We start from the raw sequence: 27,807 nt of genomic DNA, 5'->3' as shown, positions 1-27,807 counted from the left end.
ATGAGAAGTCAATTCCCTTTGGTTACAACCTCTTGAGGTTAGTAACTGTATTGCACGTTCATAACAGAGGCCTCAGTGGTGTTGATGCTTTTGTAAGAAGAGGAATACTCCTCACTAGACAAAACATTTACTCTCCAAACCAATCAAGAACTGTAAATGAGACCACTTGTGGTTATTTAAGATCCCATGGTACCTTTTTGTAAGCACGACTGTTAACCGTGGTGCCATGGGTGAATCCAATTTGTGTAATTATATTCTTCCTACCTAATAGTCCTTGTGTATCTTCAGCTGGATACAATATTCTTCATCATGCGCTGTCCTAAAAAGTTGTGTAGTGTTGCTGTCTTGAAGACATAGGTGCTGGAACTAGGGGTTCAGCACCACCCGCTGGCTTGAAGTGGTTCCATCACATACAGGGTTTACAGTTTGGTTCAATGACTCTTAGCACACGCACACCCACTCCTCCCCTCATACAAATTGTTCCAGCCCCCCCCCACTTGAAAAAATGGCCTATGTCAGTGGTGGATAATGTGATTACTATAGTTTCTACAAGAAAGCAGAAAAACAATCCCACAGTGAATCACATGAGATGAACAGGCTTAAAAGTATTTTACCCCACTCTTAATAGCATTTTTTACTAAAGCTCTTTAAATCTCACAGTGACTAAAAAGTTAAAGTTGTTCCACTGGTGTGAGTAAATAAGGGAGCATGTAAAAGAGCCTTATATACTAGAGAGGAAGAGTGAACAGGTAAACAACCTAGAGATGCTATTTCAGACGTGTATTTTCTACATGTGAATAATTTAAAAGCTACATATTTATACTTACTGAGAACATGTAGCTATGAAAGTTTTACAGTACAATAGACAGTTATTATAATAACTAATCCAACAATTAAATCTCCGAATGACAGTGGAACCTAGCCTACAATTATATTAACTTGAAATTAAAAAGACAAAAACCATGCCTCAGTTTCCACCTACATTGTGCAGAGCAATCTGAGGTATCCGAATACAGCACTCAGTCTTTATCAGTTGCATTTAAAAAAGATGGAGATACACATGTAACAGTACCAAATTACACACTCTGAAATTAACCTAAAATTAATAGTAACAACCAAACTATGAATTTAAAAGCGAGTTGCATGTAGTGATAGGTGACATGCTTAATTATTTGCAAAAACTACCACCATTTCACTGTAATAAACAAACAGCTAAAGAAACACATCTGTTAACAAACAGGACTCTCTACAGTGTAATCTAATCTTATTTCTGCTTTATTAACCTGATTAAAACCTCAATTAATTGCACCAGCAAATTAAAAACGGAATCATTTTCTTCTGAGCTTTGATTTTTCTATTTTTTGCATAAAGTTTTGGTCAGTTTATTTAAAAGTAGAGGATGGAATTTTCTAAAAACTTAAAAGGCATTTCTAGACATGGGCTAACCTGCTATGTGTATCCCATGATCTGGATCAGAAACCTGGGTATAGCTATCAAAACCCAGGCATTCCTCTTTCCTAATTCTACTTTAAATAGCCTGTAGGCAGAAGATGCAGAAATTAGAACAGCATGAAATGAGCACTTGGAAATCTGAGAAGATAAATTATTACACCAAATGACTATTTTGTTTGGAGGAATCTTTTTGCTAACAAAAGTTACTGGTTTAGCAACACATATTGGAATAATAGACAATTTGTCCCCTCTTCTTCAGTTCTGCATATTCCCTAGTGCCACAGTTTTATAAATTCTGTCCATCCAGCTCCCTCTGTTCCTTGTGTCTGCAAAATCAGCCAAAAGGCTCTTACTGGACTGGCATTCATGAGATCTAATGGTATATAGAAATACTAACTGATATACTGAAACTGACTTAACAAAAAGCTCTAGTCCAACAACTATGCTTGGAGAAATTAACCCATGTGAATAGTATGATACTAGGAGGGTCATATTTAGAAAAAACTTTTCAGGTAAAGTTAGGCACAACATTTGGAACAGTGGGTTAGAGTTTAACTTGTTCTGTAATGATTCTGCTAATTTCCACTTCACTACCAGTCACAATACAAAGGTTCCCCAGTAAGGTCTTTGTTACTTTACAGATGGCCTTAGGGTCACAAACTCTCAGCTGAGAGAGGGAACTTTAATTTGGACTACTACTATGCTGATAGTGACCAAGTGTCGCTCTGTAAACTCATCAAATAGGAGATGATAACCTTTAACTTGTGTTCTTAATAGACTGATGGGTAACCTGGCCAGCTCTTGCAAAATCACATAAGAGTCTTAGGCCATATGGTGTGAAAAGTAATTTCTACATACACAAAATTTATTAAAATATATGCATAAAAATAAGATATGCAAAAAGGTGGCAATACGCCATATATCATCCCACCCTTACTTCTGCGCTGCTGATGGTGGCGCTGCATTCAGAGCTGGATGCTTGGCCAATACCCGCCAGTATCAGGCCGCCCTGCCAGTGCTTAATTTGTGCCAGGGCTGAGCTCTAGCCTCTGACATCTCTTTCAATACAAATTAAACATTGGGGGAGGCAGCAGGGCCCAGAGGTGATGGGGGGGGTAGCCCAGGGAGCCTGTGGGGGCTAAGAGTGATGGGGAGGTGCCAAAATACAAGTTTGCCCAGGGTGCCATTTTCCCTAAGGCCAGCCCTGCTCAGGGTGCAGGCAGCGGGTAGCTAGGGGCTGTGTGTGGGCAGGGGGGTTGCTAAGAGCTGAGTGGGTAGAGTTCGCAGCTTCAGCAAAGGCGTCACGCTGAGATTCCTGGCTTAAGCCCCCCAATGCTCCTAGTTTGCGGGGGGTGGGAGGGAGGTTTGCCAGCTTCAGCCCCACATTGTTCCCAGCTTCGGGGGCTGCGGGAGGGGGACACCAGCTTCAGCCCCGTGCTGCTCCCGGCTGGGGTTGGGGGAGCTGGCTTCAGACACCCTGCGCTACTCCTGGCTTCAGCACTGGGGACCGGGTTTCAGCTGCAGGGCTTCACGGTCCCCCCCTGAAAGGGTTCATGGACTCCCACGGGGCTGCAGATCCCCAGTTGAGAACCACTGGTTTATAGCATAAGAATACAAGAGTATGACCTCAGATAAGAGAAATCTGTACAGTGCTTTTAAACAGCCTCTAAACTGCATTCAGTAAAAATAATCTCTTCTTATCCATTAGGACTGAGTAAATATTTCTGTTCTATCATACATGTTCCAAATAGCGTTCTGTTGTATAAAAGCTAATGATAGAGTGACACTGACCATCTCCCTTCTTAATCAATTGATTCCTAATGATCAGCTCAGCCAACATATCCTTGATATAATTGTATAACTAAAGCACTGCCTAGTCCAAATAGCCTTGTTTCATTTTATGCTGCAGGACAGGATCAACATTCACGGTATTGGAGTGTACTTGAAACAAAGCACTTCCGATGTTTTGGTTTGGGCAATTAAATACCTACAAAAGTTAGTGTTTCATTTATTCTTCTGCCATGAACTGTATCACCGAAGTATGTCAGTCTGCCTATATATTAAAAGCAAGCAGTATTTGCCCCAGATTTTAAGGGTTGTTGTTTAAAAAAAAGATTCAGTCCTACGTAAATTCAACAATTCGGATTTAACAAAAAATTGTAGACTAATTAAGCTGCTTTCATACATAATCAGATGATAGGTCTCCATCCCTGGCTGTTTGAAGAATTACTGTTGCTACTCAGACAAGAGGGTGAATAAGGTACAATGGCACCCAGCTCGATGGGGCCCTGCCCTTGGATGGGGCTGCTACTGTAGCTAAAATAATTTTTTTTAAGATGACTTAAGGCACCTTCGTCCTCTACGCCTCACCCCAGGCTACCTGTCTACCAGACTGCCCCTGGCATAAATTACATCAGCTTTCATGCTGACCCCAATGGCCCCAAGGAGCTGAACCCACAGCGGGGAATCACTAGGGCACAGGGAAGCCCCAGCCATTCAAGCAGTGACAAGTTGATGGGTGGCATAGAACCACTATAAGATCCTTCTCTGACTGGCAGCACCTCCGATAGTGCTACTTTTGCAATGCAGACCTGTCTAAGCAACTGCAGCTATGGAGAGAATCAGTTTTTATAGCAAGAAGGAAGAGAGGGCCTGATCCAAAGCCGATTCCAGTCAATGGAAACTTTCCCATGGACACCAGTAACCTTTGGATCCAGTCCACAGGGAGAAAAAGCACTATGTGATTACATAACAGTACACCTAGTGTGACATGGTTTGAGGCATCTGTACGTGTACAAGACAGGAATTTTCATTGATTTTATGAACTCCATATATAACAGTAACCTTCAGTGTGTATTAAATCAATCATTGGCTGACAGGGACCATGCCACATACCACACCTCCTGTTTGGTAGTAGCTACAGGACAATCAAAGAAGTCGTTAACATGGAATGACTTTGCAGGGTGCTCTCAGAAAAGACCTTTTTCTTAAAACATGCCCACTTTCTGGCCAGCACTAATCACTTTTAGGGCTTCTGTGCCTTACAAGGACCCTCCTTCTGTAAAAGAAATTTCAGTTGTTTTTCTATCACCACAACCTGTTCCCCTGAAACACGTTTGATCACTAGGGCCCCCTACTACTGTTCATGGCAACATGTGTTTTAGAAATCTTGAAGTACAAATATATAGTAATCCAGAAATGAGTCTGGCTCATGGGACGTGTCCTTCACCAATCATGAGTTTCAGGGTTCGCCAATGATTTCAACATTAAGAAAAAAAAAAAAATATCGAAGTCTTGCTACCATTCCAACATTACAAAAATAAATTTCACCTTGGCAATATGTTTTAATACTTAAGAGCTACGTTCATCTTTTATTTGTCCATTAATCCAGTCAAATGTCCATAATAACATAAAACTCACTGATGAAACTGTTAAATTTGAAACACCACCACAGAGCAGGTCCACTGCACTCCTTTGGTGAAGAAAATCTTTTATGTATTTAATTGGATTAAAATATTAGTTTAAGATCAAGTTATTCCCCTCCCAGCTCTGAAGAAAGCCAAGAGGGCCAAAATGTAGGCAATCAGGAAGAAATAACTTGATATTTAATAACCTATTATATACTTGAATGGGTTGAAAGTACTTTCCCAAGGAGTAGCCAAATTGAGTATTGTTCGAAGAAATGATTTACAAATAATTCTGATTTTCAATACCACAAGCTTGATAATGACATTAAAAAAGAGCTATGCAGGCAAATTCCATTAATTTTTAAGAAGTTACATCAAAACAATAATATGCACTTTTCATTTCAAACTGATCACGAGAGAGAAAAAAGTATCTACCAACATTCACCCTAATATTTTTTGAAAATCAGTTTTAGAATGAATAGCATCATCTTTGAAGAAGTGCTCATGAAAAACTTCTTAACTGTAAAGATGATTAATCACGGGAACAAATTACCTAAGGAGGTTGTGGAATCTGAATCATTGGAGGTTTTTAAAGACTAGGTTAGACAAATATCTGTCAGGGACAGTCTGATAAATACTTAGTCTGGCCCAGTGCAGGGGACTTGACTAGCTGACCTATCGAGATCCCTTCCAGTCCTACATTTCTATTTTTCTGTGACAGAAGTTTTCCTTCAGACCACAGAGCTAGAAGAAGAACATGGGTAAGACTGTGGCTTTAAGCCTAGCCTACCTTCTGCACAGAGGAGTATGAGGAAGAGCTGCTTACTGGAGGATACAGTGTGCCTAGGGCACAGAAATATGGCACAGTTACTGTGAGCACAAACTTGCAGCTGCAAAAACAAAGACTTACTTTGACACTTGTCTTAAAGTCTGTCTGCAAATTCTATATCTTATCTTGGTTCATTAGCATAGACTATTTACTAGGGATGTTGATTAATTGCAGTTAACTCACACAATTAACTCAAAATTAATTGCAATTTAAAAGATTAGTCACGATTAATCAGTTTTAATCACACTGTTAAACAACAGAATATCAACTGAACTTATATTAAGTATTTTTGCATGGTTTTCTACATTTTCAAATATATTGATTTCAATTACAACACAGAATACAAAGTGTACCGAGCTCACTTTATATTATTTTGTTACAAATAGTAACACTGTAAAAATGATAAACAAAAGTAGTTTTTTTCAAGTCACCTCATACAAATACTGTGATACAATCTCTTTATTGTGAAAGTGCAATTTACTAATGTAGATTTTTTTTTGTTACATAACTGCACTCAAAACCAAAACAATGTAACATTTTAGAGACTCCAAGTCCACTCAGTCCTACTTCTTATTCAGCCAATCACTAAGACAAACAAGTTTGTTTATATTTGTGGGAGATAATGCTGTCCGCTTCTTATTTACAATGTCACCTGAGAACAGCCATTCACATGGCACTTTTGTAGCTGGTATTGCAAGGTATTTACATGCCAGATATACTAAACATTCGTATGCCCCTTCGGCCACTATTCCAGAGGACATGTTTCCATGCTGATGCTTGTTAAAAAAATAATGCATTACTTAAATTTGTGGCTAAACTCCTTGGGGGAGAACTGTATGTCTCCTGCTCTGTTTTACCCGCATACTGCCATATACAGGGCTCGCCTTATGGGTGGGCCTCCGGGGCAACCACCCAGGGGCACTATGGTCAAGAACAGGGATCTCAAATTCAAATCACCATGAGGGCCACATGAAGACTAGTGCATTGACCCGAGGATCGCATCTCTGGCACCTTTTCATACAAAGATACAAAAGCCCCCTCATCCCTGGCCCTGCCCCACTCCACCCCTTCCATGAGGCCTCGCCCTACCCCACCTCTTTTCATGCTTCCCCCAACCCCACTGCCTCCCTGCCCCTATTCCAACCTCTTCCCCAAATCTCCACCCTAGCCCTGCCTCTTCTCCACCTCCTCCCTTCTGGAAAGTCCTAAGCACCGCACTGGGAGGTAGGTGTGCTCAGGGGGGTGGAAGCAGGTGGTTGGGGTTGAGGGGATCTTGGCTGCCAGTGGAGTCAGTGCCTATGGCGGGCCACAGGAAATAACTCAGTGGGCCATGGCCAAGTGTTTGAGACCCCTAGTCAAGATGGCACCATGTAGCAGCACAGAGATGTAAAGTCAGAAACTGCTCCCAGCTGGCAGGGGAGCACTGGGTGGGGGGTGCAAGGTCATCCAAATTTCTCCCTGCTTCCTCCCAGCAGAGGAACGTGGGGTGGGAAGGCAAGTGGTGATGCAGATACTGCTCCCCCTCAATGTTCCTCCGTGCCCCACGAGGGGGCTGTGAGGTGGGGAGTGAGGTGCAATACCAAGCACTCTGTGCATCCAGGTCACGTTCCCCGCTTGGGCTGTGCTGTGAGGCAAGCATCAGGAGCTGCTGCTCTCTGCCCTTCCCTTATGCAGCCAAGGTGGGGAAAGTGACCGGGATGCAGAGAGCTCTGAAGTTGCTTCTCACTTCCCTCTCCCTCACAGCTCCTAGGGGGGCACGGAGGAGCAGCACTGGAGAGGGGGAATGAGCAGCAATGCCAGCTGCTCCATGCATTCAGGTTAGTTTCCAAAAGTGAGCACAGGGGGTGCAGGGTTCAGGGCAAAGGGGTCACAGTGCAAGGGTTGGAGCATGTGAGGGGGGGGCAGGGGTTAAAGGTGCGGGGGGGCAGGGATTAGGGACAAAGGGGAACAGTGCATGGATTAGGGGCACAGATGGGAGGGGGTTGAGGTGCAGGCAGGGAGTGCAGGAATTGGGGGTAAAGGAGGCAGAGTGTGGTGGTTAGGGGCACAGGAAGGGAGTGCAGGGGGCACAGTGTAGAGGTTAAGCAGGAGGAGGCAGGGGTGGGGGCAAAGGGGGGAGTCCAATGGTCAGGGATACAGAAGGAGTGACCAGAGTTAGGGGTGCAGCAGGGGGGTGCAGGGGTTGCGGAGCCTGGGGAGTCCATGGGGACCAGGTGCAATGGGGGGGCACCACATTCATGGGGGCGAGGGGCACCAAAATACAAGTTTGCCCAGGACACCATTTACCCTAAGGCCGGCCCTGGCCATATATTTCATATTATAGCAGTCTCAGATGATGACCCAGCATGTTGTTCAATAAGAATACTGTCACTGCAGATTTGACAAAATGCAAAGCCACGAAAGATAGCTACAGCACTCGACCCAAAGTTTAAGAATCTGAAGTACCTTCCAAAATTTGAGGGGGATGAGGTGTGGAGCATGCTTTCAGAAGCCTTAAAAGAGCAACACTCCAATGTGGAAACTACAGAATCCCAACCACCAAAAAAGAAAATCAGCCTTCTGCTGATGAAAATGAACATGTGTTGGTCTGCTCTGCTTTGGATTGTTATTGAGCAGAAGCTGTCATCACCATGGACGCATGTCCTCTGGAATGGTGGCTGCAGCACGAAGGGACATATGGATCTTTAGCACACCTGGCACATAAATATCTTGCAATGTCAGCTCCAACAGTGCCATGCGAACATCTGTTCGCACTTTCAGGTGACGTTGTAAATAAGAAGAGGGCAGCACTATCTCCTGCAAACGTAAACAAATTTGTCTGTCTGAGTGATTGGCTGAACGAGAAATAGGACGGAGTGGGCTTGTAGGCTCTAAAGTTTTACATTGTTTTATTTTTTAACATAATTCTACATTGGTAAGTTCAACTTTCATGATAAACAGATTGCACTACAGTACTTGTATGAAGTGAATTGAAAATTACTATTTCTTTTGTTTACAGCACAAATATTTGAAATAAAAAATATAAAGTGAGCAGTGTACATTTTCTGTGTTGTAACTGAAATCAATATATTTGAAAATGTAGAAAACATCCAAAAATATTAAAATAAATGGCATTCTATTATTGTTTAACAGTGTGATTAATCGCATAATTACTTTTTTAAATCAATTGACAGCCCTACTATTTACTAATGTGTTTGCTAGCCTATTCTTCTGCACGTAGGTGATAAGTTGTATTGGCAGTTGCCAGAACTTCAGCTGTGCCACCTAAGTGGCAGTTTGTGTTTAGCAACAGGGTCTGTCATTATATGCTCATGCAATCTCGGATAATGTGAGATAATTGTAAATTAAAGTAATAAAATATTATACAAAGGATATCCACTCCTATAATTGCAGATGCACATCTGTAGCACTTTTCTTTTCTTTCCACATATATTATATGATAAAGAAATGATTCTGTTGTAAAGCAAACCTATATGGAAAATAGCATAAAGTTTGCTGTGGAAACCACAGTTGGATTTTCCAATGGCTAACAGATTGGAATTTTAAACTTCAAGTTGCATAAGTACAGATATTTTCCATATGCTTCCTTATGCTGGCAATATCTATTTCTAATTAGTACTATTATACAAACCTTGCTATGGCACCTTGGGACATCAAGATACCTAGAAGAAATTCAGACCTCACTATCTTTAAACTAAGGAAGAGTCCAGAAAATAAAAAATAAAGATATGGAGTGAACTAAGAATTCTGGGTGAAATTCCAAGTCCTAGTACCAGCTCTCAGCACTGAGTGACCATCACCAGTAACCTTGGCCAGGGAGTTTAGGGTAATTTGACATTTCTAGTAGTTTTAAAATATTTCTTCTATTGAATTTAAATCATATTCTCTCTCCTCCACCTTCTCTTTTGTTTGTTAAAATGTGTGACGTAAGTTGTATTTTGCTTATACTTCTGATTAATATTTATCTATTGCAAATTTATTGTTACTCAAACACTGAATCACTGCAAACTTGGTAACTTTTCTTGGAAAAATAATAAAAATCTATATCCTGTATCTCTACTTACAGTAAGTAAAACACTAAAATATTCTCTCTCTCTCTCACACACACACATGCTCTTGTTATGCTCTTTCTGGAAGGCTAATTAGCACACATCTATGCCTTTAATTAGTAGTCAAATAGACCATAATAAGTCTTCACAACTATTCAATGAGGCTCTATAAACTGGTTTTGAGAACAGCTGGTCATCAGAGATGCCAGGGTCACTGATGTTATTTCTCTCTTTTGCTTACTATACTTCCTTCCTGAATTACTGTAGATTTCAAAGCATACTTATTCAACTGCAGCTTTCAGCAGATTAGGTAATTTTCTCCTTGTACTTTACAGTGTTTGGTTGGCCTTCTCCCTCCAGTTCCAATCCAGATAGAAAACACATAAAGGTGTTGTGGAACCTATAAGTTAAAATACAAGATTCAGATACTAGATTCAAGTCTCTATTCTATAGTATGAGATTTTGAGACAATCTTTCCTTTAAAACTAACTGAACTCTGATTTCTCTATCACGAAGATTTAGGACTATTGTTGAACCATTGTTTATCTAAATATTAAAGTTTACCGAACTCTGAAATACCATATAGATATTTGGTCAATTACAAAAATAATTAGCTATTTTCATGCATTGAAGCATTTTAGAAATGGCGTAGTAATCATAGATAAAGGTGACAAATTTCACAGAAATTGTTAATAGTAAAATATCAATTTGCATAGTTTGTCACAGATTAAAATAAAGTTATTAGAATTACAGAAACATATAGAATTTACAATGATAATCAAAGATTATATAGTATATGCTCTTGTTTATACTAAAATTCTAAATAAACCTGGCCAGTCTATGAAACCTGTGCAGCTGTGAGTGGACTCAAAACATTTACTACGTGATTATATAGTGGTAGAGATCAAGCCCAAAATTCAACTGATGATGCAGAAAGATCTGGATTTTTCTTATAACACACAAGTAATGCCATAGCAGAAAGAAAGACAGATGGATCTATTTCAGAGTTTAACATAACAGAGCTATAGCAATGTCAAAATGCCTCTTGTTTAGACTTCTCAAAAGCTGGGAATTCCAGATCCCCTCATCTTCTGTCCTCCCAGGTTTACCTTTTAAAAGTGTCTTTCTCTACATAGTCTCCTGGTAGAGGGCTCTTTAAATGTGGAAGAGACAACCAGCTGCAGCTTTCAATTGACCTTTTAACATGATACTGCTACAGACAAACTCCATTCCAACTAGTAAGCATGTTAGTTCCTTTTATATTGTTTTCTCCTACCTTTCCTTCCTCTGATTCCATAAGAGATGGCATGTCCTCACCTTTCCTTAACCAAGGTCACAGTAAAGGGATCAGTTGGGGGTTCCATTTTTCCCCTGTTATGTTGTGTTTTGGTTCCAATGTGATAACCTCATCCAATTTACAACAAAAATGACATTAAGGCAATAATTGATGCAAACAAGACAGTTGCCTCTCTATCATTGAACAATATTAGGGAAATCTGTGCTTGGAATTAAAGGAATATTACTCTGTCTCAAGAACCTTGTTTTTATCAACAAAACTGTGTCATCAGGATATCTGTAAGCACACAATTTCCATTTTATTCTCAACAAAACATTGCTAAAATTCATTGTAGGCAAAACAAATATTATTAAAGGCACTTTTTATGAAAACACTGTAGAGTGCTTTATGAAAAATATAAAAATTTCTAAACAAATAGCTTATAGCCTCCATAGATGCAAATCTGTGTAGAAAGTCTTTACATTTATTAATCAAAATATTGGAAAGGGTCATCAGTTTTGGCAGATACTGGATGGGACTAAATTTTGTAGCTTATCTGTCCATGGTTCACACATTCTTACACTGGCAGACTATATGAAAGTTACATACCCAAACCTACATTAATAGAATGGTAAATAAAGTCAACTACTCAAAAGTTAGGAGATACCCGAATTCAGGTTGCACAAGCAACCTGAATTCAGCCCCTTCTACATGTGCATTATGACAGTCTTTAATTATATGATCAAACATTTTTTTCCATAGAATCCCAGCCTCATTCACTGCACAGAACGAACAGCTATGCAATATTTTCTTTTTTTCTGCATTGTTCAGCGAGTGTCCCCATGCCTTATTTACTGCATACTATTAAAATCCTTCTCTGAAGTCAGGATTATCATTTTCCTCCTGGGCTTTTCCCTGGTGCTCATCACTATGGTAGCTGAGTGCCTCACAAATATTAATTATTTTCACAATTCCCGTGAAGTCAGGATATGGCATTATTCCCATTTTACAGATGGGGAGCTGAGGCAGAGAAACAACAAGGACAAAAGCGTCCACTGATTTTGGGTGCTCAATTTGAGATACCTATGATACAATTTTTCGGAGTACTTAGCATTATGTAACATTTCATATGTTCAAAGCATGGCTCCCATTGACATCAGTTTCAGCTGTGAGTGCTCAGCACATCTGCAAATCAGACCCCATGGTCTCGAGTCAGGCCCAAGAAAATGACAAACACACAGTCAGTGTCACCAGCGAAAACTTTAGATTAAGTGGCTTGCCTAGTATCATAAAGGGTTTATGTAGTAGAGGCAAGGACAGACTCCAGTTCTCCGGGGCAGCATTCAACTGCCTGATCCTTTAGGCCATCCTCTCTCTTCCTGCCTCAATTGCCTGCCTCATTCACTACACACTTCCCAGCTTCTGCAACAAATAAGGCAAGGGTCCTACAGACAACAACTTCCTTCTTTATACAACCCTGATTCATCCCCAGAGAAGGCCCCTTGAAGTCAATGGCTCGACAATACTTTACATGAGATGAGGATTAGCACTACTACTCTTGTATGATTTGGTTTCCTGTTCTTACCAGGCCCGTTGCTATGAGTTTGTCTATTATGATCTCTTGCCTTTTGTTGAGTCAGCCCATTTGTTAACGTGCAGTAAGATTGCCACGGATTATGTAACTGAAAAAACTGAACCCAAAACAGAGCAGCACCAGCGACAGCTCAGCCGCTGCAGCAGCTGAGCACTCCAGGGATATGGGTGGCTTTACTAACTTATTTAGCAATCAGAATGTAGGAAGCCCCAATAAAGACCCATTTGATGAGTATCACTATTTCACCCATCAGCTTTCTGTTGCCATCGGCGGTAGGCATGCTGTTAGTTTGTTAATAATTTTAGTCCATTTCCTTGGCTCGCTACACTTAATTGTTGTCAACTAGAAAACAATATTAAATTCTTAATTTCTTTGTGAGGACCTTATGCTCAACATTTCAAAACTAATCAGATAACAGATGTTAATTTCTGGGTGTTTTTGTTTACAGTTACCCCTCGAGAATGAGGCAGGAAAGGCCCACATTTTTTTCTAATATTTTTACCTCTCTGTGTAGGCTCTTTATAAGGGCAAGATGCTGAGTTCCAGAATTGATTTAGCTTCTGGTTTTGAATCTCAAGCATATTGAATGCCTGGGATGATGGATCGATGACCAGAGCACTGATCTGAAAATGTTTAACTGTCACCAAAAGTAGCACTGTGGACACAAGCACAAACCCTTAGCTCATTTGACTTCGTTGGTCCATCTTCCACACTGCTCTACAGGAAGAAGGCTGTAGCTCTGACTGGTACTAAGGTTGTTTTAAAATGATCTCACTGTGCCATTCTTGAGGTCACAGCTCTTTTTCATTTGGGAACATCAGCAAATTGCATATCAAATACAAGCCAGTCAGAGCCCAGTTCTGTTTAGATTAAAAGAAAACAAACACTTCTTGGAAATTACAAGAAAAGAAAGGAAACAGGAAGAAAAAGAAAGAAAGTTAATGCTTGGACCCCCTTAACCTAGACACTACTTAAGAACCCTAAATATAACATCATAAATCCAAGTTATAGGTCGTAAGATGACAGTTGTTATACCTACCACTGCAGAGATTTGTATGGCATGTGATAGCTTGTCAGAGATGCAGCCCCTCTCGTAATCTCTTCAGAGAAAGTAGGGCCATGTGCCTAAAACTCCAATTCAGACATAGGCTGGTTTTCCTTAGGTTTGAAGGGGATACAAATTTCAGTACATGCCAGAGCTGGATTACACATTCCGTGTCAATGGCGAAACTGAGCCCATCTTCCTAACTGAATAATCTATCCACTATATTTAGCCCCTTTCTGCTCATGGCACATCCACCAGCAGAGCGTGACTGTCTTACATTTGTTATTCAAAGAATTTGGTGACATTTTTACACTTTTTAAAAACAAAAGTAATGGATTTTTTTTCACTTTATGGACAAACGGTTCTCTGCCAGTATGCAATATTCGAGCTATGTTAGATAGCCATGACCAGTCAAATAAGTAACGTTGCATTGTTTCTGGTCCTAGACTGGTTGAGTGCATATGCTATATGCTGAGTGTTTTGTCCATTAACATTTTGTCTGTTAACATACTGTTAATGTCTTTATGATATTCAGCCTAAATTTCACATACAGTTGAACCTAGTTATGGCCCCTGAGGCCAGGAACAATTTCTCTATATTAAGTAACCTGCACCCCACTTTTGACCTTCAAACAATCCCCACAACCTCCCCAAGCTCATAAAAAGCAAGGTCCACACACATCAGGACACATCAACTCAAAGTGGCACCAGACCCTGACAGAACAACAGTCACAAAACTGCAGACACATCTCCACTGCTACAATGATCAACATCTCCCACAACACAAGAGCCATGGCTCCTACATATGCCTATCAACATGTGGTGTACCTCATCCAGTGCACTAAATGCCCAGCAAAAGTTATTTGGGTGAAACCAGACGGACAATCACAATGCTCTCAAATGAACTCACACAGGAAAATGATAAAAGACAAAAACACCCTATCACCTGTGGTAGAACACTTGTCACGAAGTGATCATTGCATATCTGACAGGTCAGTCCTCATCCTCAAAAGAAACCTGCACAACACTTTCAAAATATGAGCCTGGGAGCTTAAATTTGTAACTCTCCAAGACTCTAAAAACACAGACTGAACCAAGACACTGGATTTATGGCTGATTACAACAATCTATCACCCACTAACCACCCCCCTTTTTGACCTCTGACTGCAGAGATGCTAACAGGCCACTCTACCTTGATTGGTTCCTTAGAATACGTCCTGGATCTGAAGAACTCTGTCTGGCTTAAAAGCTTGTCCCTCTCACCAACAGAAGTTTGTACAATAAAAGCTATTATCTCACTTGCCTTGTCCCTCTAATATCCTGGGACTGACATAGCTACAACACTGCCCCAGACATGTAAAGGAATAAGCCAGTCTCAGATTTTATATATGCAAAAGTGCATGCAGAGGCATTTAGTGCTCACAGAATGACACACATACCTGCATTTGTATGTACAAAAGGAGTATGTGAGTGCAACTCTGTGGGTGCAAACATCTGCACTTGCATTTTTGCAGGTGCAAAACCAGAGACCATAGTTGAAGATTTCGCCTGTTCACAGCATTATACATTGATGAAGAAAGGAATGTAGCTTTAATGCTTGCTATCATAAGGGAGCCTCATGAATGTCAAAGATGGGGGGTTATGAAGAACCTGATCAGATAATTACCTTTCACCCTCAGTGTAAGGTCTTCGCTTCAATCCTCCACCTTATAGAACTATTAAAACTTAGTTCTGACTTGAGTACAGTGCATTAAGCCTTTATATTCACTTTATTTACACACATTATGCAAACACTTACAATTATGCTTAAACCCTAAAAAATGGTGCTTTCGGAATCATGCATTCCATCTGATTCCTTTTCACCACTAATATTTCATTCATGACACATTTTATAGTCATACACAAAAGTGACTGAAAAAAATGGTGCATCAATAATGTTGTGGTTGAAGAGTTTTTTTGGGGGGGAGGTGCAGGAACGGGTAAGGGTTGTCTCCATTGCCCTGTTGTGCCTCCATCACATCCTGCTGATCTGCCTGTCTGCCACAGAACTCAACTTACATTCAGAAACAGCACCTACTGAGTGAACTGCCTCTCAGAGAATCCATTGGCCTATGTACAGCACCATTACAACGGCCTCTCTGCAGAAGCTCACAAAAACTCTGGAAAGCAATTTAATGATAATGGAGAGATAAGCAGAAGAAGGGACGATTAAGGGTTTGGGGGTGATCTGAGACCTTTGTATGCTAATATTCACAGTGGGACGTAAACCCAGGGATTAAGTGGGAAGAAATGGTGCATAGGTCGGTCTTCTGAAGTAGTGAACATAAACCACAGTCAACGAGCTGTAAGACTTGAATTTCTGTGCAGAGGTCAAAGAATTATCATGGTTTGGTCTGTTTGTGAAGAGCACCAAATTAAAGGGAATTGCACTTGCCAATTCCAGGGGTGAATTTGACTTCAAAATTCAATGTTATCCTAAATTAGCATTAGCTGGTGGCCAAAAGGAAAAAAACCATTGATATAAAAAGACCTAAGATAGCTAGTTGTGAATTGAAATTATGGCTTAGACTGATCTGTAAAAAAAAAAAAATACAAACGTTGTCTTACCTCCAAGATAAACAAATGAGACTGCTTTCAAACTGAAAGAACAAATCACAACAAACCTACTTGTGGGAGGAACAAATCAAACATCTCCAGTGAGTACCCATAAAGTAGGTTTATGCTTTCAAAATTAGATTGGTGGCACTTTTATAGCACAGATAATATAGGGAAAAATCTCTGTTTAAAAATTCATTAAGTTTTCAGAGTGGTGATGGCTAGAAATGATCACATGCTGTTATTTCGATGGTATGGTATGTTCTCATATACTGTGATATCACTGCTTAAACCTAGATTTATAGTTATACCCTTGAAAGTGAATTTGTATTCATATAAGAAAAGATACATCTTCTGGAAATTCAGACAATGCAATTACCTGTTTCTCTGTATTTAATATCCAGTACATTGCAGGAATAAACTTAATTCATATTAGATATTTTTAACTTTCAATACACAAAATCAAGATCTCTGCAAATGATTTTATTCAGACTGACTCCGTGACATGAGATGATAATTAAAAAGTGACTCAAAATGCAGGGTGCCCAAGCTCTTGGGGTAAGCATTGGGGTTTCTTTATGCAATATCCTGCTTCAGGCTGAAAATCTTGGCTAGGCTATGCACTAACGCAATCTTGTTAGCCCTTGGATAGTTAGGCCTACTCTGTTCTTCAACACTGCAAGGGGCCAGGTCAGCGACGGTTGGGAAGGTTTTTGCACGCTCCCTTTCACTACAGTAAGTTTGTGTCACCCGTTAGGTGGGACCCTGTTTTGTCGTCTGAAGTTATAATAAAGCTTCAGCCACTTGGCAAAATCTGTTGCTTCCATCCATTATCACTGCCATTTGCCATTTATTTACAGTGATGTCAAACACAGTAAGAGGCTGTCATGAGGAGGCATAAAGAATTTGAGTGACTGAGCAAAAAGCAAAGCATCCCGTGACACAATGGAAAGCTGTCTCCGAAATCCAAAACTCATTACCACAACACACCCCTCTGTATCACCTAGGGCTGGTTAACCTTTCCAGACTCGGGATATAAAGCTCTGTTGCTGTGAGGTTAAATTTCCAAGCTGATCGCTTAAACCCTATTTAAACTCAACTCTTTTTTGTAAAGCTGTAAATGAAACAGCTGAAGTTAAGGCAAGGACATACCAGTATGCATTGCCTGAACTGAACAAACTGCTAACCTTGATCTGTATGTCACTGACGGCGATTAATCTGATCTGATGCAGGGCAGGGGAGTGAGAAAGAGAAAGTGCGCACACATTACTTCTGAGGTCTGTTTGAATGTAGTGCATGTATGTTGCATAGAGAAACATATTCCTAGACCAAGAGTCCTAGGTTCTGGAAGGAGAGAGGCAAAGAGTCCGCACAAGAAGAAAGGAAGTTAAGTGAGACTAAGAATAAATCCCCCGAACCTATTTATTTATTTACTTTGATTTACAATTATATGTCCCCATGCACAGACTCTAAGTCAGAGGTTCTCAAACTGGGGGCACAGGCCCTCTGGGGAGGGCATGGAATGTATTGGGGGGAGTCGTGACATTTTGCCCACAGCAGTGAATAACAAAGATGATTCCTCCAGACACATCAGGTCCTCAGATGGTGCTGTGCCTTTGACCCTAGATGACGCTGTGCATAAGAACATAAGTACGGCCGTACCGGGTCAGACCAAAGGTCCATCTAGCCCAGTATCCTGTCCACTGACAGTGGCCAACACCAGGTGCCCCAGAGGGAGTGAACCTAACAGGCAATGATCAAGTGATCTCTCTCCTGCCATCCATCTCCATCCTCTGATGAACAGAGGCTAGGGACACCATTCTTTACCCTTCCTGGCTAATAGCCATTTATGGACTTAACCACCATGAATTTATCCAGTTCTCTTTTAAACGCTGTTATAGTCCTAGCCTTCACAACCTCGTCAGGCAAGGAGTTCCACAAGTTGACTGTGCACTGCGTGAAGAAGAACTTCCTTTTATTTGTTTTAAACCTGCTGCCTATTAATTTCATTTGGTGACCCCTAGTTCTTGTATTATGGGAATAAGTAAATAACTTTTCCTTATCCACTTTCTCCACATCACTCATGATTTTATATACCTCTATCATATCCCCTTAGTCTCCTCTTTTCCAAGCTGAAGAGTCCTAGCCTCTTTAATCTTTCCTCATATGGGACCCTCTCCAAACCCCTACTCATTTTAGTTGTCCTTTTCTGAACCTTTTCTAGTGCCAGTATATCTTTTTTGAGATGAGGAGACCACATCTGTACGCAGTATACGAGATGTGGGCGTACCATGGATTTACATAAGGGCAATAATATAGTCTCAGTCTTATTCTCTATCCTCTTTTTAATGATCCCTAACATCCTGTTTGATTTTTGGCCTCCTATGCACACTGCGTGGACATCTTCAGAGGACTATCCATGATGACTCCAAGATCTTTTTCCTGACTCGTTGTAGCTAAATTAGCCCCCATCACATTGCACGATCAAGTAAATTTGAGAACCACTGCTCAGTACATGGTCAATTATTTAAAATTACAAAAATTAAACTGCAACATAATCAGCTCACCTCTTCCACCTAGCTGGGGAACATACTAAAACACTAGCACTCCCAGACATTGGCCTACAGCTTAATCTTACTTCAAAGGCCAATTGAAATAATTTAGCTTTACAGCTTGCCCTGAAATTTGGCAAACCCAAGCTAGTTCGCACCAGGGTTGGGGGCCAATCCCCAGCTCTATGGAGACTGCCCTGCCAGGCGGTACATGCTGTATTCTAGTTTACATTTCACTGCTGATGTAGCTTTGTAAAAAAGAATCTCATATAAAGCACTTTTCATAAGTGAGTTTATTATATAGGTCTCGGTACTTTACACATATATGGAAGCAATCTCACCTCCATCTCCATATTGACAAAGATCCTCAGACACAGCACAACTGGTACGGTTTTCACTGCACAGGGGCACTAGGCAGACAGAGGAGGGGGAGGCAGGATTAGAGAAGACTGCATTGGGGTCTGCCTGGGGGGCTCAATGCACTTCACCAAGTGGGGTTTGAGGTGGCAGGACCAAGATGGGGGAGGAATGGAACAAACGTGCAGCCAGTGAATCGCTAATGAGAGCAGAATTCAGGAGCAACGGTTGCATAAGGGTTGTTGTGGTGCCCACTTTGGGGATTCGAGAAGGAATCCTCTCCAGCGGCACTCCCTTGCACTACACCTGCTGACTCAGGGTTGGCATGGGAAGAATATTTGTCCTATATTACCTTTCACCAGAAGACTGTAAAGCTTTTTACAGTTAATTGAACCCCCTGTCCAATAGGTATTATTAAGTCCATTTTCAATATGGGTAAATTGAGGCACAGAACTCAGATTGACTTGCCTGAGGTAATACAGCAACCCAGTAGCAGAGTTAAGCACAGAACCCAAGACACCTACCTCTGCAGCTTCTTTAGAGTCTCTGAAAAACCTTTCCTGTCTAGAACTCTAAAACATACGAGTGGAAAAATCTCTTCAGATCCCCCCACACCATATTCATTAACGCATTTCAGAAATGGAGTATGGGGTGGGAGGAACAGAGTAGCCACAGATACTCACTTTTCCAGTTGTTTCCAACAGCAATAATGTTTCCAGATTTATGTTGTCACATTGCTTAGCATCAGGCTTCTAGAAGCTGCAGAAATAGTTCCAGTCCTGTCTACCCTGTAAACTAGAAAACAAGAAGAGAATATTGGAACAGTAGCCTTTCCTTCAAATCAATCAAAGGGCACATATAAGGGGAGAGAGACATTGCTATAAAATTATCTGCAACTTCATTACTAACCAGGCTACTGTAGCTCTGGTGTGCTGTATTGGTAGAAACAGCTTGCAGTTAAAAATATTTGCAAATGCACAAACAAAATGATTGAAGTCAAATAATTTGCATTTTTATATATTTTTGAGGATTTTTTTTTAACAACACAAATTAGTAAATAATACAAGGCTGCTGATTTTCTTGGCACTGAGAGATCCAAATCTAAACTGTGTGCATGGTTTTTTACAAGGTGGAAAAGGCAGAGATCTGAATCAATCCCAAAAATAGACCCTGGGCTACATGACAAATCTATACACCTGTTTTGAAACACCATACAAAGCAGCAGGGCTCATATAGCAAGAAAATGTCTTGAAAGAAAGCCATAAATTGTATTTTCACATAAATACCCTACTATAACTAATTACATCTCTGTTTAACTTTAGAGAGAATATTTTCACTACCTCCCATTTATTGAAAAGAAAATGGTATTTTATTAGTTTTTTGACTGAGCTGTCTGACACTGACTATTAGCTCATTAAAAGCTCATTCTGCAGTACTAACTTCCATTAAATGAATAAATTCCAGGAGAAAAAAAATGCAGAATTTTCATACAAGAAGAATCACGACACGATAATTCTCTTTACCTCTGTAAAGTTAAATTACAAGATGTCCCTACACAACTTTTAAAAAAAATCTCCTGTAACAATTGGAAAAGTATAGATTAAAACAGGGGTAGGCAACCTACGGTACGTGTGCCAGAAGCAGCACGCGAGCAGATTTTCAGTGGCACTCACACTGCCCGGGTCCCGACCACCAGTAAATGAAGCTTCTCAAACATATTAAAAACCTTATTTACTTTACATACAACAATAGTTTAGTTACATATTATAAACTTATGGAAAGAGACCTTCTAAAAACGTTCAAATGTATTACTGGCACGTGAAACGTTAAATTTGAGTGACTAAACGAAGACTCGGCACACCACTTCTGAAAGGTTGCTGATCCCTGGATTAAAACATCCTAACATTAATTAAACATTATCTGTAAACTCAAATACTAACCTTTTCATGGCTATTTTGAAAATAACTAACGTGTAACTGAACATTGGAGTACTGGCTTTTGCTAGTGTGACAATTAACTGTTTATCCAAGTATCAAAAATGTGTTATACTAGAAGGCTGAAGGGAAAACATTTCATTCTGAGTGCAGCTCTTTATATTCTCTTCTCTCAAGTCATCATCATTACAGGTAAGTTATATTAAAATACAATTTTTGTAGACAATGGAGAATCAACAGATTAATTAATGTATGTGTCAAAATAATTTTTAGTTGACTTAGTAGTTAATATGAGAAAAGGTCACTTTTCGAAACCTCAAGTCCTTATTCATATAGGGCTTGATCTTACAAAGAATTAAGCATATATGAGTAGCCTCACTGACTTCATTGGGACTGTTCACATGAGTAAAAGTTACTCACATGCTTAAGTCTTTATGGGATCAGGCTCTTAGAATATATAGACTGAAATTCTAACCCTTCAATGTGGCCAGGATTTTACCCACGTAATCCTTTCAAAACTTCAATTTCTGATAGTAAAAAAGTAAAAAGAAACAAATTCAGGAGAGACCAACCAACAATAGTTTGTGCTATTGCTGTTGATAAGAAGGCTAAAATCATCAGTTTTGTTCATTCCACCTCCCCCCCGCCCCAGAGGATACTGTTTATCTTTTAGAACATCTGAAAAGTAACCTTAATTTTATTTTAAAATGTTCTGATAATCCACATTTACTCTAGCAAGTGCAGAATACAATTAATAGATCTTGCATATGATTCAAAATACAAGTCTCTGACTTATCCTCTTCTGACATTTCCACAGTATTTCCATATCAGACAGATCTGAATCTTCAACTACTTTGATTAATCAAAGTTTCTCAAGCTTAACTGTCTAAGATATTACATCATCTGGACATATGGTCTTATATCTTATATTAATTCCAGCTCACCTACAGTCATTTAGCTTTATTGGGCAGAGGAAATATGAACTTTTTTTTGCAATAGCAACAACCAAATTATAGCATGTTCATATACACACACACACACACACTTACTTAAAGGAAGAAAAGACTTAAACAATATTTTTTGCTACAGAACTGCACACATTAGCAAAGGAAAGAAAATTAATGCATTGATGCTGTCTGAACTCAGGTGACACTATTTTAAAAGAATATTAAACAAAAACAATGGAAATTATTCTTTGCCCTTGCTCTGACTTTGCAGACTATAGTTTGACTTGATTTGACAGCAAAAGTCTAGCTACCATTTCATTGCCAGGCTTCATTCCAATATTAGATCAACTTGCCACATACAGTTCCATCTTCAAAAATAATAAAATAAATAGTTTAAAACAATAAATCACACTGCATGAAGCTAAAATACCCTAAATACAAAAACCCCAGTCAAATCAGCATACACCGATTAACAAGGAGTACCTTACCATACGACAAAGCTCTTGATCACGAGCATGATGGGATCGTTCAGGATTAGCACAGGATGTGGAGATGGAACAACATCATGGAGCCATCTCTGAAAATTCACAGCATAAATCCAGGTCTCTTATTAATTTTAGATTTTCCCCCAGAGACACATTTGCTTTGAAATCTCACTTTGCTAAATGAAGCACGTTGTCACTCTCCTGATAATGTTACAAAATCCATTTGGCGGTACGCGAGATTTCTCTGTGAACACTGGGAACCTTCTGTTTTAAATGATCACAGAACCTTTGTTCCCACTTGACCAACTCCTTATAAGCGAGTGTTTCAGACAAAAAAAGAGGAGCTTTACAAGCTGCCTCCTCAGAATGCTAAAATTGAGCCATGTACTGTAATTTCAAATAAGTGCACTGCCCTTAACCAGTCCATCTATGTGTCTTACAGGTAGCTTCTTGGGGGTGGAAGGGTGAGTGGGAAAAGGGATGGATAGACTCAAACAGAGAATCTGAAACATGCTGAAGCCTGCGCTTAGCTGGCTGATCAGCTGTGTATCGTGAAATGCCAGCAGAGCAATCTGACCTCTGTAGAAGAAGAGAGGACGTTAAGGAAAGGAAACATGACTAAAGGAAATTTTTTGTATGACTTAATAGCTGGGAAAAAATGAATATTTTGCAACATACAGCTCAACACTTTCAAAATAACCTTTCTATGAAACAGAAAAATATATAATCTAAGGGGTTTTTCTTAAAAAATAAGAACTCAATCTGCTAGTTATCTGCAGACAAAAAACATTAAACTGTCTTTCCTGTTTTTCTGAGATGCTTTAAGTGGAAAATGTGATGATTATACGATGAGTTGTCACTCAGCTACAGCCCACTCCTATTACTCAGTACATCTGCTTTAAATATTCAGTCAGCTCAGCTTCCTTTTATATTCATTACATTCAAGCATTCTCAAATGTCCCTTATCACATAGAACAGGTTCTGCCCTCACTGGCCTACACTGATTTGTCCCCTTATTATTTTGTTGTAAACGAGGAGTGAATATGGAAGCGAATGGGAAACCTATTTCATCATCATTTGGATTTCTGCATTACGTATATTTTTGCTGTGGCCTTCCTTTTGATCTGCAAAAATACTAAGGGTGTGTGGTACAGTGCTGCATGTCACATATTGAAAGTGACTGTACTCTTGTACAAAATAGGAAAAAAAACAAACAACTTTTCCTTATCTGCTTTCGGCAGGTAGATTAAAAAGATTTAAGATATAAAACGTATTTCCTTCATCTGTGGTTCCAACCCCACATATAACTTGGTTGATCAACTTCTTTGCAGTTCAAATATCTTAATACCTTGAGAAAACTTCCTGGTCCCACTGTTATCTGATACCTGCTTGCCAAAGGCAGGTTTCATTGTCTCCCTAGGCACCTGAGCAGGTACGGGTTAGATCTTCCTAATTCAGACGGCAGAATTAAAAGAAAGTTGATGTGGCCCAAGGACAAGTTCTCAAGTTGTTTGTGGATTCTCCAACTTTATTGGAATTTAAACCATTAGCTGATCAGGGTAAACCACACAGCAAAGCTACCAGCAGTGTCATTCCACTGTGGATATTCAGCTGGCCACAATGGCCTCAGAGACAATTTTGTGTGTTTATTTTTAAAGTGGATTGGAATTTAAACTACTCCTCTCCACACCACGCAACCTACTGAGAAACAGGGCCTGGATGCCAGACTCCTTCTCTCCCCAACTCCCTGTAGAAGAACTGAGATGAGGAGAGATTCAAGCTTCAGCAAATATTGAAGTTCGCCCTTCACCATGCTATGCCAATGCACAGGACCATTGCCTAAACAGCCCTCCAACTCTCTCAGTTCAACCTTTGCTGCACTGCAGTCCACACAGCTAAACCTTCACAAGTTTCAGCAATTTTGCTCTATGAACCCAGGAACTAGACTTCCTGGTTGCCAAGAAGCAATTAAAAGATCCACACACCTGTTTGCCAATTCTGCCTACCCAGAAAAAATCCATTCCATGTCCCAACAGGGTGACTGGCCAAGAAGTTAACACACTGGGCAATCCAGCATACCTAACTTAAGGATGAGGCTGAGTAAGTGTACCAAATACTGGCTGCCCACACCAGGAAGCCTCTCTTATACTCTTCCCACATCTTGCCCACTGAGATCTCAAAAGATTAGGGTGACCAGATGTCTTGATTTTATAGGGACAGTCCCGATTTTTGGGTATTTTTCTTATATAGACACCTATCATCCCCCAGTCCCTGTCCCGATTTTTCACAATTGCTGTCTGGGTACCCTACAAAAGATAGACTTATGTCATGTAACCAACAGTAATGTGGGTGGGGAACAGGGAGAGGGATTCAACCCTGCCTCCCCATACACAACGCGCACAACCCCTTACCTGTGTCTCCTTCCCCAGTGCAAGCACCAGGATAGCCCAATCCCCTGGATAGGTGCTAAGGCAGGAAATGGTACATGAGCCACTCAGAGGAACTCCAGCTGCTTCCAAGAATGCCTCCCTATCCCCAAACCTAGCAGGGGTGGGTGAAGTCTCTGTTTCCCTCAACCCAGCCAAAACCCCACACCCTGTTGAGCAGGATGAGTATTTTATCATCACAGAACACTGGCCAATTTGTGCACTGTTGATTTCATAAGCAAGATGTACATGAAATGAGTAAAGGAAAATGGTGGCCAGATTTTAAAATAGGTGATAAAAATTCTCATGCTCAATAGAACCACACTGTTGCATAAATATATTCTAATTAGATTATATATTTACTTGAATTGCATCGGCAGTCAAGCTAGTTTGTCACCAGTGAATAATATATGATTGAGTCTTCTACAGTCAGTCACTCAAGTTCTTTTGTGAACCCAAAATATATCAATGTGTGTCTGTAGCCAGAGCCAAAGTATCCAAATAATTTGCACTGAACCAGAAACAAGATCTAGGATTTAAATCAGTCAACCTGAGAAAATTGTCCTTAACTTCTTCAATTTATTTAATTTAATACCCAATGGATCACCAATAACATTTGAAAGCATGCAGTAAAAAGGCTATGCTATAACAACAAAATGGTAGTTTCACATTAGGAGATATATTTTTAAGGGTATGTTGTCAGTAGCATCTAGGTGTCTTCCTGGATGCTTATCGGGGGTGACAGGTTTGCTATCTACTATCAGCTAGTGGGGTCTTTACTTCCACTTCTGTGCAGTTAATTAGAGGTTTACTTCCCATTAGTGTTAAAGGGAAATTTCTGCCTAAATTTCCTGTCCATTAAGGGGGAAATAGTTACATCTTTTAATGGCTACTGGAGCAGACAATATGGTTTCTCCAGAAAGTTACTAATTATTTGAGATTTTGGACAAATTAGACATCAAGTGGAAAGTGACCTATTCTCGTGGTTTCTGGAACCCTTCTAAGTTTGGATCAAACAAAGATTCAAGAGAGCATACAGCCCTTGAAGTTCAAAAAGGTTCTGGTTTTGAATAATCTGATTTGACCCTGTGATCAACAAACTGAGAACCCATAGGAAGATTCACCCCAGTTGCTGGAAACTGCCAGGGGACTGTGGCCATATTTGAGAACACAATGTGATCTGCGCTCCCTGGAACCTGGCCCAACTAACCCCAGACAGCACTGATTCATCTTTATTTTACTAGACACCAGGGCCGGTGCAACGATGTTTCACGCCCTAGGTGAAACTTCCACTTTGCACCCTCCCCACCTCATGCCCCCGCCCTGAGATGCCCCCCTTGTGGCAGCTCCTCACCCCCACCCCTACCCTGAGGCACTCCCTCCACCCCAGCTCACCCCTGCTCCACGCACGAGCACAAGCACTCTGAGCACGCTGTCGCTGCTTCACTTCTACTGCCTCCCGGGCTTGCGGCACCTAAGCTTATTGACACTGCAAGCCTGGAAGGCGGGAGAAGTGAAGCAGCCACAGCGTGCTTGGGGAGGAGGCAGGGAAGAGGTAAGCTGGGGCTGGGAGTTCCCCTGCATGTCGCCCCTCCCCTTACTTGATGCAGGTGGCCCTACCCACGCTCCCTGCCCAGCTCCCTCCGCCTAAATGCTGGCGGCGACTGGGGCGGCCAAAGATCTGGCAGCCGCGGTCACTGCCAAAGAAAATGGAGCCCCCCAAATGCCAGCGCCCTAGGTGACCGCCTAGGTCACCTAAATGGTTGAACTGCCCCTGCTAGACACCACTAGCTACAGGGCTGCATAAACCCAGAGTTTGCTGAAACCACATATCAAACCCTGACTTTCCTCTGAGCTACAGTGGAGGTGTATGCAGGTTAGAGTTAATGTGCAAGACAGGAAGGTTACCATGATAGCTTCCACTGAATAGAATGGAGATATTGCTGCAAACATCTCACTGTACTGGAGAGCTTGTTATCATTCTAATGGCCACCATGTAGTCATGGTACTTGGTAACTACTGAATAGCTTGTACTGTTAACTCAATTAAAGCTCAGCCATGCAATTAGGAATGCTGTACAGGTGCTGTAAGAGCAACTTTTTTGTATTTCTGTAGACTGGTAGCAAAATGGTATACGGTACATCCCTCATTATGGGCCACTGCAGATGTCTTATTTGCTTCAATAGGGGGATTTGCTTGAAGAAAGACTTTGGGTGAGATTCATTCAAATTTTCATATAACTTGACCACAGCAAGAGGTTCAGCAGAAGAAGAATTACAATCTGCTCACTGCAATCTGTTCAGTGCATTGAAATAATGTGAAACTTCCATTCTTCCTGTCTATGAACGGTTTCACAATAGCAAAGTACACTATGAGCAAGTTCCTTCTGTACACACAAAAGAGACTGATGCAGAAGAGGAACTGATCCTTGCCGCTCCCAGGTTCAAATTGCACTTTATTAAAGTGTCCAAATGTGGCAGCAAGTTGCACCCAGACAGAGGACAGGCTATCACCATATCACATGTGTATGTCCTATGTATTCAACCCTGCACTCACTGAAATAAATGGCAAAACTACTACTGAGTCCAATGATGCATCTATGCTGTAGCAATAAGAATGCCAGAAAATTAATATTTTTGCATTTTAGTCAAGATGAGCTTAACTTAATTGATGTCAGCTTTTGCTAACAAGCATGATTTCTCTGGTAGTCCAAGAGAGGAGCAAAGCCAATTATTTTGGTATTAACTGTTGCTGTAATGAAGCCTTGCATCCCTTGGGCCACTTGTCTCTCCCTATACCCACAATGACATCAGGGAAGAGAACTGACAATTCCCTCATCTTCGAGTGGGTGCTAACGCTC

General features: G+C 40.7%; 1 long non-coding RNA gene across 1 annotated transcript in view; it reads right to left on the bottom strand.

The window, feature by feature from the left end:
• Positions 1 to 19,863: 19,863 nt before the first annotated feature.
• The window catches only part of LOC142047270 (uncharacterized), a 63,887-nt gene continuing 55,943 nt past the window's right edge, over positions 19,864 to 27,807 (bottom strand). The window contains exon 3 of the long non-coding RNA XR_012656461.1: positions 19,864 to 19,950. This is a non-coding gene — a long non-coding RNA (uncharacterized LOC142047270). The remainder of the gene's footprint in view (positions 19,951 to 27,807) is intronic.

Source organism: Chelonoidis abingdonii, chromosome 9 (assembly GCF_003597395.2).
Source record: "Chelonoidis abingdonii isolate Lonesome George chromosome 9, CheloAbing_2.0, whole genome shotgun sequence".
Classification (NCBI taxonomy): Eukaryota; Metazoa; Chordata; order Testudines; family Testudinidae; genus Chelonoidis; species Chelonoidis abingdonii.
The sequence above is the reverse complement of the archived record's forward strand: the minus strand, read 5'-3'. Positions and strand labels throughout refer to the sequence as shown.